Source organism: Camelus bactrianus, chromosome 2 (assembly GCF_048773025.1).
Source record: "Camelus bactrianus isolate YW-2024 breed Bactrian camel chromosome 2, ASM4877302v1, whole genome shotgun sequence".
NCBI lineage: Eukaryota > Metazoa > Chordata > Mammalia > Artiodactyla > Camelidae > Camelus > Camelus bactrianus.
In genome coordinates, this window is record NC_133540.1 from 15,901,128 (window position 1) to 15,911,924 (window position 10,797).

At 49.3% G+C, this 10,797-nt stretch overlaps 1 long non-coding RNA gene across 2 annotated transcripts; it reads right to left on the reverse strand.

Moving 5' to 3' along the window:
- Positions 1 to 224: 224 nt before the first annotated feature.
- LOC141579577 (uncharacterized) lies at positions 225 to 9,977 on the reverse strand. 2 transcript variants are annotated; one of them, XR_012511195.1, is made up of 3 exons: positions 9,629 to 9,977; positions 8,007 to 8,239; positions 225 to 2,496 (listed from the first exon to the last, which is right to left on the reverse strand). It is a non-coding gene; the product is annotated as an uncharacterized LOC141579577 (long non-coding RNA). The 2 variants fall into 2 exon arrangements; XR_012511197.1 differs by lacking the exon at positions 225 to 2,496 and adding an exon at positions 2,553 to 7,653.
- Between the last annotated feature and the right edge of the window lie 820 nt (positions 9,978 to 10,797).

The following is a 10,797-nucleotide window of genomic DNA, read 5'->3' on the forward strand; positions in this document are numbered from 1 at the left end:
TGACTCTGATCCACATACATCCCTACACACACACGTACATGGACTCATGTACCACACACACACATAGCATGCACACAACCACATATATCCCCAGGGGCGCCTGTGCACAGCCACACACACACTCACAGTCATGTACCACAAAATTCCCCAGGTGCGTTCGTGGGCACACACACGTCATAACCACCTTTGGCATTATTCTAAATCAATTTACAATTGAGGGTCTCAGTGTCCATTGTTTTATCCTCTCAGAAGATCCTGACTTCGGAGCGTGAAGCAGGAGCCCTTCGTCGCTGGAGACGGTCTTTGCCACTTACAGTCTCAGTAGAGCCAACATAAATGCTCTGGACCTTTGGAAGTGCAGTTCCAGAGCATACCTGGGAGCTCACATCCTATATATCTAAACATTTTAAGTGCAGTAGGTTCTAAAGTCCTGCCTTTACAAATATATATTTATTATAATCAGGAAGGCCAGGTTCAAAATTAGAATTCCCAGACACAGGGGAGTCCTGCAAAGAAAGTGAGCGTGTGGGGAGAGCTGCTTCCCAGACTCTGATCACTAGCCTGACCCTTTTCTTCCCAATGCTGGGTCCATCCCTTGCCATAAGGGGCCTAGGATGTGCACAGGGGGACACTCAGATTTCACGTCCGGGCTCTGCCTATAACCTCCATGCAAACAGCTGCCCTTTAGTCTCTCTGTGAGTCCTGGGTATCTGAAATCTGGGGAGAGCCAGTGCAGGCACTAGAAATGGGTCAGGGGCTGCTGAGGCAGGGCATTCGGGGTCCTGGGTTTCTAGAGCACGGGGTGGAGCCAATGACCATGTCCCCTTGGTCCTGCTGACGCCACCCGATGGAGGGGGTGGCCAGAGGAAGTGTCAAGGCCAGGGGGACAGTCTACAGTGCAGGACCGAGGGCAGCGTGTCCCCTTGCAGGGGTCTAAGGCGAGAAGCCCTATGGAAAGTTCTGAGGAGGCTGTAATCTATCATCATTCCCATTAATTAAAAAAAAACAAAAGCTTACCACAGGCGTGCGTGGGAAGGGTTTTGTTCTAACAAGGGAATGCACTTGCCAACGTCTAGCCATAGAGGGCTGGTGGGCTTGCCAGGTTGACGAGGAACCGAGAGGCCGTTATTCTCCACTGGGTCTAAACACTGCCTGAATTCCTCCAGGTGATACTTAAATGCAGTGAGACATGGAACCCTCTCAAGTTGTTAAAATATTCATGGTGAGCCATGCAACTCTCTCCTCATTCTTGGCTATGAAAGCACGATAAACACAGGTGGGAATCTCATCAGCCTGTTGGTTGGTTCACTGTCCATTTGGTGCCCCCTCTTGTAGGAGGCTTTATCACATCACCCAGGGCTGATCCATCTCACGATCACAGCTGATTTTCTGCAGGTGGCATCACTTGCTGGTGACACGAAGGAGACAGGTTAGCCACCTCCCAAACACTGAGGCTTCTCCTGGGAGGAGCCTGCAGACCACCAGTCCAGCCTCTGCACAATGATGCTCCTCAGTGTCACTCCCGGCTTGCTGCCCTGGCCTCTAACTCTGGCCAGAACCTCGCTGGATTGTCGATAAATGTCACCCATGCACCACGTCTAAGCTTCGCGTCCAGATGTGACCATGGTTCTTCTTTTCTTCCCATCGATGGATTGTTTGATCTTTGTGTAATCGTGTCGGCAGGAAGGCCAGTACCGCCCTCTTGAGGTCTCCCAGAACCGCCTCTCTCTGTAACTGTCCTAGCGCCCCAGGGGATCGGGTCTGAAGCCTGGCACTCAGACACGAGGATGACAGCTGGAGAGATAGGAATCCACTCCTACTGTGGCTTCTACTGAGGCTCGATGTGCCCATAGAAACGGATCCCACAGGCCCTGACTTCACTTGACTCACTGCAGGGATGCTCCCAAACTGCCCCATTCCCCCCAGAGACCGAGGGCTTTCTGCTTGTTCCCGAAAGCCCCACCCCCGAGGGGGCACTGGGTCCAGTGGAGCGTCCAGCCTGGTTCCCCGGCAGCCCTTAGGGCTTTTGTGGGGCCTGGAACATCAACTACCCTCCCCTTAGGGGCCCGTTTGTCCTTTCCAGCCAACAGACCTAGGTCATAAGCACTTTAACTCACCTGAGGGTATTTTCCTCACTTCAGGGGCAGTGAAGACGGGGCTTCTTCACACTCCAAGTGCCCCCGGTCTGGATGCAGACAGTCTGGCTCTCCACCCAGTCCTGCAGTTCCCGGCCACACCTGCTGCTGGTCACTGAGTCTGTGCTGTGTTCTCTTCCAGGACAAGAGGTGCACTCTGCCCCCAACCCCGCCCCCACCAGCGGTGGCAGAGGCGGCGGACAGGCAGGTGAGATGGGGCCTGAGACAGTGCCCACAAATCAGTGCCCCAGAGGCCGCTGGTGACTAGAGGGACCACGCGGCAGAAGCCAGCATGGGAAGGGAGGAGGAAGAAGGTTCAGGATAAGGAGATGAAAGGGGGAATGGATAGCACCGTGAGTACCTCGACCATGAAAGGGAAGAGAAAAGACAGTGACAGCTGGAGCGGTGTTGGTGTTAAAAGCTGAGGGCTTTTTTTTAAAATTTTATTAATTACCAATATATATTGACAGATTTCTTATTTTATTAAAGATTATGTGCCATGTCATATAACAAGATATAGTATGTTATTATTTATTAAATAATACATAATAGAAGATATACTAGCATATTATGTTCTGTTTATTTATTAGCAGATAGTATATAATATATATGTAGGTGTTTATATACATAACATATAATTCATGCATCTATGTAATATATAACCCATAACAAATAATGTAAGATTATCATTAATATATAATATAACAAGATTACATAAAAATAATGATGTAATATTACCCATTGTATGTCTTGGTTCATGACACATTCTCATCATAGATGCCTGTCAGAGGTATTTATGTATTAAAATTAATATTAAAAGACACAGTTATGAACCTATCACCCAGCATCATAACAGGAATATTGACAGAGACATACTGTGTCCTCTTTCCCTATCCTGTTCTTGGCCTCTTCTCATAGGAAATAACCATCATCCTGACTCCTGCCTTACCCTTCTCTTGTGTTATTTTCACACACACAATATTTAAGATCAGTTAAAACAAATGAACTGCAGGTACATGCAATGAAATGGATGAATCATACACTCTATGTTAAATTGAAAAAGTAAGCCCTAGAAGGTGGCCTATAGTGTGCTATGCTTTTAACTGTGTATATATATGACAACTAAACTCACTAAATTAAGAACAACTACAGCTAGAGTCCAGGTGGGAGAGAGACAGATAAAATTTGAGGTGAGCAGGTTTGCTGCAGGTGAGCGAGATCCTTTCCAGTAACATGTCATTCTCTCTGAAGCAGGAGGCAAGGCCATCTGCTGGGAGTCAGGGAAGAGACAGAGGGAAGCTTCAAGGTGTGCAGAGAGCAGAGAACGTTAACACCACTGAGTGATAAGTGGGGAAATGTGCTCACTAGAGAAATCCTGGAGGATTGCCTGGCAGCGGCAACATGGTGGGAATTGATTTGTAGTCTTAGAAACCTGTGCTGGGAGAGCCTGCTGCCTGCAGGCTCAGAACAAGTAGAGCTGGGTGAACCGAGATGGAAGTCGGCCTGGTGAGGAACTGAAAAAGTCAAGGCTCAAGGCGGTTTTGTCTCTCATAAAGAGAGTGCTGACTGTGGATGCAGAGCTGGAAGGTGGGGAAGTGGAAGTAAGAGGAACGTGGACAGGCAGGGAAGCAGAGTCAGTGCATGATGCCCCAGTGAGGGTGAAGGAGTGCCAGGGAGGCTGGTGGAGAAGCAGCTTGACGGCTAGAGGTGGGCACTTAAAGGAGAGAGCATGGAACTTGGTTGGAGACACGACCGGGTATGAGCCCGGGGGTAGGGTGAATGGGGGGTGGCTGGCTCAGGCTGACGGAGAAGAAGACCCTAAAATGACCACACTGGGTGGAGGAGGGAGAATGAACTTTGACGTCTTGATGGTAGGAGGCGAGGCAATACAGAGCTGGTGGTCCAGGTGCTCCTGACTGAGGCAGATGAGCAGGGAGGCCAGGGTGGCAGGCACTGATAGGAAAGGATCCGTGTTTTCCAGGTGCTCCCACGAGGGGAGGAGCAATCATCTGAAGGTGGAAAGTGAGCACAAGGAGGCCAACCCAGGCTCCTGGTCAAACTGGGGTTGTGAGGGGGCAAAGTGTCAACTCCAGAGATGGTTACCCAGGAAGCAGGGACCACGGGTGAAGTGAGGGGACACTCAGAGAAGAGAGGGAGAAGAGTCTTCTGGGTGTAGGGGGAAGAGAGGCCCCAGGACAAAGGAGCACAGAGGCACAGTGATGAGGATGGACTGGCTCTATGGTGACACTGCAGGGATGGCTGGATCTTTGTCCTGAGGGCTTAGGTTGGGGGGACTACTGGCCTCATGAGGATCCCCCTCTCAGCAGCCTGGACAGACGCTCCCGCTCCTGAGGTCTGTGTGGCCACCACTGTTCCCGGAGGGGCCCTGCCTCCATCTTTTCTTATCAGACTTTCCTGCCCAGCCCCCGACTGCCAGCGAGGGAGCCTGGGCCTCGAAGCTGCTTCCCGTGGAGGGACACAGGCTCCTCGGAGAAGCAGGCTGATCTTACTTTTCTCCGTAACCCAGAGCCTAGCAAAGCGCCAGCCCATGTTTGGGCCATGTAGGGGCTCGGATACTTACCAAACTAACTCAAAACAGTAGAATAGCAGAGCCAGAGGAAGTGATCACTGAGCCCACAGAGTTCACTGCCCACACCCCCATTCTACAGATGAGGAATCAGAGACCAAGCGGTGAAGCAGCCTTGGCCAAGGTCACGCTGCTCTTAAATGCTGGCCCGTGTCGAGCATGCCAAGTGATTTGCTGCAGTGAAGGGGCTGAGAGGGGGCTCTGGGGCCAGACATCTTGGGTTCAATTCTCAGCTCTGTCATTTATTAGCCGTGTGATTAATAAATGTCCTTAACTTTAAAGTGGAACTCATAGTGGTGCGAACTCATTGGGTTGTCATGAACACAGCGTTCATGGAACAGCAGGACAGAGTTCTGTAAGGGTTTGCTATTGCTTTGGTTACTATTATTATCACCAACTGAACCCTGAATTGAAGAACATAGGCAGCAAGTATTTTTATTTTAAAGGATTTTAAAATCCTCTGATGAATGCTTCATTTCATCTATTCAAGTTTGCATTTGACACTTATTAACAACTACACAATGGATGACTTTTGAGGCACTCTTGCTTCATGTCTTTAATTCTCACTAATGAAACAGGCTATTTAACAGGCAGCAGTTTCTTTTCCAGGAAGAGGGACAAAAGGTTAAAATGTCTCAGTGCCTCTCGGTCCCCAGTGAGTTGGTTGTGACCTGTCAACCCAGCTTTGGGGAAGTGCCCGCTCCCCCTGGGCTCGCTGAGCTGCCCCGCAGCCTCCGGGGGCGCCATACCCCCACACGAATCCAGTCTCTTTGTTCCTATCTTTGTTTCAGATCCCTCAAGGACTGCCCATGCCCCAGGGCCCCATCTGCCCGGCCAGCCTCGCCTGCTGGAATCCAGGACACTATCCTGGGTCTCAACCATCCTCTGTTCATATGACCGCCCCACTACTCTACATTTTGTCCTACAAGTGTGGGCTCCTGTGGCTCGCCACACAGCAGGGGTCTCCCAGTCCTCCACCTTGGGTAACTGCATTGTCCTGCACAGTGCCTAGCGAACCCGTGTGGATGCAGGAAGAATACAGAACAACAGGTGCTCAGAGGGGCTGCCTTTCCCACTGCAGGGGCCCTAGAGAGCTTTCTCCCAGCTGGTTATTCACAGGCGCTGAAGCTGTGGAATCTCGATCTCACCAATTTAAAGGGCACCATCACTAATTACAAAAGCAATCATTTCTTCAGTAGCAAAAGGAGAAAAGACTTTGTTCCCCACCTCCAACTTTTTTCCTCCACCTTCAGATGTTTCTCATCTCTGGACTAGGGTAGAAAGCAACTCACAGAATATTATTTTTCAATGTTTTTTCCCACTCTGAAGATTGTTTCCCAGAACCGATGAAGGCTAGAATGGACTTAGCTTTCCTGGACTGAGTATTCAGAGGCCTGGGGTGGGAAGGGGAGGGGGGAGGGGAGATAACTCAGCAATATTGAACCTAACAGAGACATTACAATGTTCTATTCTAAACAGAAAGGAAGCAGGGTGCTGTAGAAACAGGAAAACCATAGTTGGAAATGCAATAACGAGTTACAAGAGAATAAACATAAAGATGTAAAAATGAAAAAGGACATCAAAATAATAAAAGGTGGGAATGGGAGAGGGGAACAAGAATATATAGATTTTTTTCTTTCTTTTTTTTCTTCATTATTCTTAGGATGTGTTGGAGCCTAAGCGATTATCAGTCTAAAGAAAATAGATATAGTAATGGGTTGATATATTTGAAGAATAAGGTAACCACAAATCAAAAGCATACAATACAGTCACAAAAAAACCAAAAAGAAACAAACTCAAAATGGCTTAAAGACTTAAATATTAGACAAGACAGTACAAACTTCTCTCAAGAAAACATAGGCAAAACATTATTTGACATACATCTCAGCAATGGTTTCCTAGGGCAATCTAAGCAACTCAAGCAACAGAAATAAAAGCCAAAATAAATAAATGAGACCTAATTAAACTTATAAACTTTTGCACAGCAATAGAAACCATAAGTAAAACTAAAAGACAACTTATGGAATGGGAGAAAATATTTGCAAAAGATGAGACTGACATTGGCTTAATTTCTAGACTATATAAATTGTTCATACAACTTAATAAGAAAAAAATAAACAACCAAATCCAAAAATGGGCAGAACAGCTAAACAAGCAATTCTCCAATGAATACACACAAATGGCCAATAGGCATATAAAAAAAGGCTCAGTATCGCTCAATTATCAGAGAATTGCAGCTCAAAACTACAATGTTATCATCTCACACCAGTCAGAATGGCCATCATTCAAAAGTCCACAAACCATAAATGCCGGAGAGGCTGTGGAGAAAAGGAAACCCTCCTACATTGTTGGTGGGAATGTATTTTGGTGCAGCCACTGTGGAAAACAGTATGGAGATTCCTCAAAAGACAAAAAAAAAAAAAAAAAAAAAAGACTTATCACCTAGTCCAGCAATCCTGCTCCTGGGCATATATCCAGAGGGAACCTTCATTCCAAAAGATACCTTCACCCCAATGTTCACAGGAGCACTCTTTACAATGGCCAAGAAATAGAAGCAAACTAAACGTCCAGTGACAGATGACTGGATAAAGATGTGGTATTTAGATATAACAGAATATTACTCAGTCATAACAAAGAAGGAAATAAAGCCATTTACAGCAACTTGGATGGAACTGGAGATTATCTCACTAAGTGAAATAAGTCAGACAAAGTCAAATATCATATGATATCATTTATATGTGGAATTTTTAAAAAAATGATACAAATGGACTTATTTATAAAACAAAAACAGACTCACAGACTTGTAAAACAAACAGGAGTTTGGGATTAACAGATACAAATTACTATATGTAAAACAGACAAACGACAAAGATACACTGTAGAACACAGGGAACAGTATTCAGTATCTTGCAACCTATAATGGAAAAGAACCTGAAAAAGAATAGACTATGTATAGTTACAACTTAATCACTATGCTGTATAACTGAAACTAACAAAACAGCACAGGGAGTGAGTCCTTCTGGGACAAGGCCTCTGTGGCAGTGGCCTCCTTGTCACCGCTCCATCTCACCAGGAGGCCAGGGTTTTCAGAGGTGAGCGGACATAGAGCTCATACACTTCAAATTGATTTCCCGAAAAAACTATGGAAAAACCAAATTCACCTGCAGTGTGGGAAACATGAGCAGGGCCCCTAAGCAGACCGACAAACCCAAAGTAAGATGGCCCGTTGTTAAGATCGGAACCAGAACAACGACCACCTGGCCCCAGTTAAATTACCACCTCACCTGCAATGAACTGCTCGTACTCAATGTCAGGGATGTTTCTGTTGAGACTTGGGAGGTCAAAGGAGTCGGACCAGGGATCGGGGCTCTGCCAGTGGTAGAGGTGGCCCCAAGGGAATAGCACCAGTACCGGCTCCTCCATCTTCAGCAGGGTCTTCAGGAGGAAGGCAATGTGGATGCAGACGTTCCTACGGAGGCTGAATCCCTCTGGAGGGTTGACATCACACAGAAGGTACCTGGCAGGGAGCAAAGGAGAGCAGGTCATCAGGGCCAGGCCTCTGCACAGGAATCCCGGCTTAGATAGAACAGATACAACGGGAATCCCTGCACAGCCCATGGCCTAGACTCCAGACACATTCAGCAGCTTCTGGTTTGTAAAGTGGAGGCACTGCCCACCCATCTCCATGTGGCCAATTACTTCAAGTCCGGGAGCAGTTGTGGAAGACATCTTGGCATCCTTCTAACACCAAGCACCCGACTAGCATCTGAGCACCCGTTCTCCAGGGGCTCTCAAACTTCTTGTTCTACAGAACCCTATACACTCTTAACAATTACTGAGAACTCCAAAAGGCTGCTATTTATGTGAGTTTAATCTATCAATATTTCCTGTGTTAGAAGTTAAATAAGAAGTTAGAAAAAGTGTATGAATTCACTTAAAAATATTAACAATCTACTGTATGTTACCATAAATACTCTTAAACAAAATATAATTCTATTTTTCAAAAGAAAAATCATTAGTGAGAAGAATAGCAGTGATTTTAATTTCTGCAAATCTCTTTTGGACTGGTGAGAGCTGAATTCTCCTATCTGCCTCTGCGTACCCTGTTTTGTGATATCACAGGCCAGGTTTTCCCTGGAAAACCCCGCAGGAACTCGGGAGAGCAAGAGTGTGCAAAAGGCAGGTGACATCCCGGCGTTTCTATGAAAATGGTTTTGCACCTCAGGGGCCTTGGATACACTTTGATAACTGCTGCCCTATCCAAGGGAGACTCTTCTACACAAGAGCCAGGCAAGGGTCCTGGATTCTGTAATGAGTTACCGCCACCACACCCCTCCCTTTTCTGTGTGTTTCTCACAACCTCCATTACTGCAGATGAGGATGTAATCCTCAGCTGGGGCCTCTAATCCCAGAAGGCTGCTAACTTCGAGAGAGGGTCCCATCTACCATCCCTACACCCCGCATAGTTTATTTTGAGTCAAGCCCTAGATAACTACTTATAGGCACAGACCCTTGTGTCTTATTCCTGAGGTTGACTGAAGGAACCAACATCTGGATGGAACTGAAATTTCCCTGCAGATAAACAAGGCTGATAAACCACCTCATTCCAACATCTGACTCTGGGGCTCTTCAAAACCCGGGTAAGGACCCGCTTCATCTAAGAGGGGTCCTCCGCCTGCCCTTCCCGGGGGGTTCTGGGAGGCCGCGGCCACCAAGGGCAACCCAGACTCGCGGCCCCAGCCCCAGGGCCTGAGGGGGAGGAAAGCTTGAGGCTGTGCCCAAGCCCTGTCCCGCCCCGCCCCAACACGCTCCCCGGCACCACAGCCCTCCCCGGCCACCACCCCAACACCGATCCCACCCTGGTTCATGTCCACCGGCCCCGCCGACGGCGCGGATGTACGTTTACCATCTGTGAGACGCCGCCCCAGACAAGATGTCGGCCGCCTACTGACCAGGCCAGAACTAGTCGCCTGGCCGAGCAAGCCGCCATCCCCAGCAGCAAACACCGCCATGGTCCCGGGCAGCTGCACACTTCCGGAGCCCGCTGCCCGCCCCAGAAGCTCAGGCCGGCCCGCGCGGAGCGCGGCGCCTGTAACCATGGCAACTCCGCAGCGCTTACATCCTCTAGCGCTTGCGTCGTGTGTCTTCCCGAGTCTACATATGCTAGGGCAGAACTTGCGGAGCCAATGCGAGCCAGGGCGCGGCCAGGACGGAGGTGGGGGAGGCTTATGGGGCAGCCGAGCGGGGCCGCTCGGAAGTCCTGACCTGCAGTTGGCGCCGGGCGGAGGCTGGGGCGGTGCTGCCACCAGTGGGCGGGGCAGTGGGGCAGCGGGCAGCGAGACTGGGACACCCTCACCTGTCCCTGTGTGGGGATCAGCCTGGGCTCCGTGGCCTCCGCTTGCACCTGACGTGGACCCAGTCTACCAGTGGGCAAGATAGAGGACTGAGCCCAGGCACGCACGGCTGGCAAGGTAGGGCACCTGAAGTGCAGATCCGCCAGGCCCGCTGCCGGCCTTGAATACTCGCTGCTAGGCAGTTTCCAAGAAGACGGGATCTGTCATAAGAGGGGAGGTAGTGCTGGGGTGCCAGATGCCGGGTTCGGTGCAGTCTGACAGGAGAGCCATGGTGAGAGGACGCAGAGCGGCCCCTGTGTAGGCGGGGCTAAGAGTTTGGGGTATAGGGTGGGGGTGGTGTGTGCCTTGCTCTGTGTTCTCCCCAAGAACCCTCACTCCAGAGCAAGGGGCTCTGCTCCCCCCACCTCTCACTGCACTCGCTGCCTTCCCCAGCACCATCTGGGGTGTGGTCATGTCGGGGCAGGGAAGGCCCAGGCAAGGGGCTCATTCAGGGGCAGGGGCCACTTTGCATGGATGCTGGACCTGACAGCGATGTGGTGCTTCGGAACTCCCCTGGGCTGGGTTTCTAACCAGTGGGATGGAAGGGCCTTTCCTTCCTGGGGTGCAGTTGGGGGAAATAGATCCATCATGAATGTCAGCCCTGAAAATGGAGGCTGCGCTACATCCATTCCTGTAAAGAAAAATCAGGCCCCTCCAGTCCAGGTGACTCAGAAAGTCATTC